The sequence below is a fragment of the Penaeus monodon genome, chromosome 20 (genome assembly GCF_015228065.2).
Source record: "Penaeus monodon isolate SGIC_2016 chromosome 20, NSTDA_Pmon_1, whole genome shotgun sequence".
In the NCBI taxonomy this organism is placed as follows: domain Eukaryota; kingdom Metazoa; phylum Arthropoda; class Malacostraca; order Decapoda; family Penaeidae; genus Penaeus; species Penaeus monodon.
Window position 1 is genome coordinate 33,288,894 of NC_051405.1, and position 941 is coordinate 33,289,834.

Sequence of the window (941 nt, forward strand, 5' to 3'; positions counted from 1 at the left end):
TGAAGGTATCGCGATACTGATCACAGGTTATATGATCGATGTAGGGATTTCATGTATAGTTTTCTGGGATATAAAACTCAAGATTGCACGATTGTTTGATTTTATATAGAGGGGTGCCAATGGTACTGATGATATTAATGGTGGATGCATGAATAGGTGAACTTTGTTCAGAGAACGGTGACCGGAAAACTAACCCAGTCATACGAAGCGCAGATAGCTATCTAACACCTGTTATTACTAATATATCTGATTATCCAGCGTAAAATTTTGAAGAAGAGACATGTGAATTGTACAATTGTTCACCCGTGATCCCTTCCGTGGCTGTTAATGTTTAATTTCCTGTATTATCATTAATAATTATTTTAGGATCATATGCTATGCCGATTATATTAACATTAAAGAAATATTATTTATTAACCTTGCGCTACTTATTCTTTCCGTAGTTATTTGTCATGTTTCTGTTTCCCGCCAGATGTTGGTGCAGTTTAAAGCAAGCATTTGCGTGCAATTTGCATATTTATTACGGCCCTGTGAAATCCAGGGAAAACATCGCATTTATTTAGCATTTTCTTAATATCTAATATTTAAATAGTTTTCCAAAATTTTGTTCTGTACATACATGTTTTTTGCTTTATTCGTGTCTTTTTACTTTATATAGATTTCGTTCACTTTCTTCAGAGTGTTCAACTGGATTTGTTTTTAATTTCGATCCACAAATTTCAAATTACAAGGCATTCCAGCGGCCTAATGGCTTTGTTGTTTGTAACGTGAGCTCAGGCATTCAATAACGCCAGCTGCTGAGCCATTAAATCTGAAGGATGAGCGAAGAGTGTACTGAAGCGGCCTTGAGGCGGAAGGAAGAGGAGGAGCAAGAAAACCAAGGACACTGAGGAGAAAACCTCGAGGCGAAGGTAGAAAAGTAGAGATTTTCTCGTGCGTTT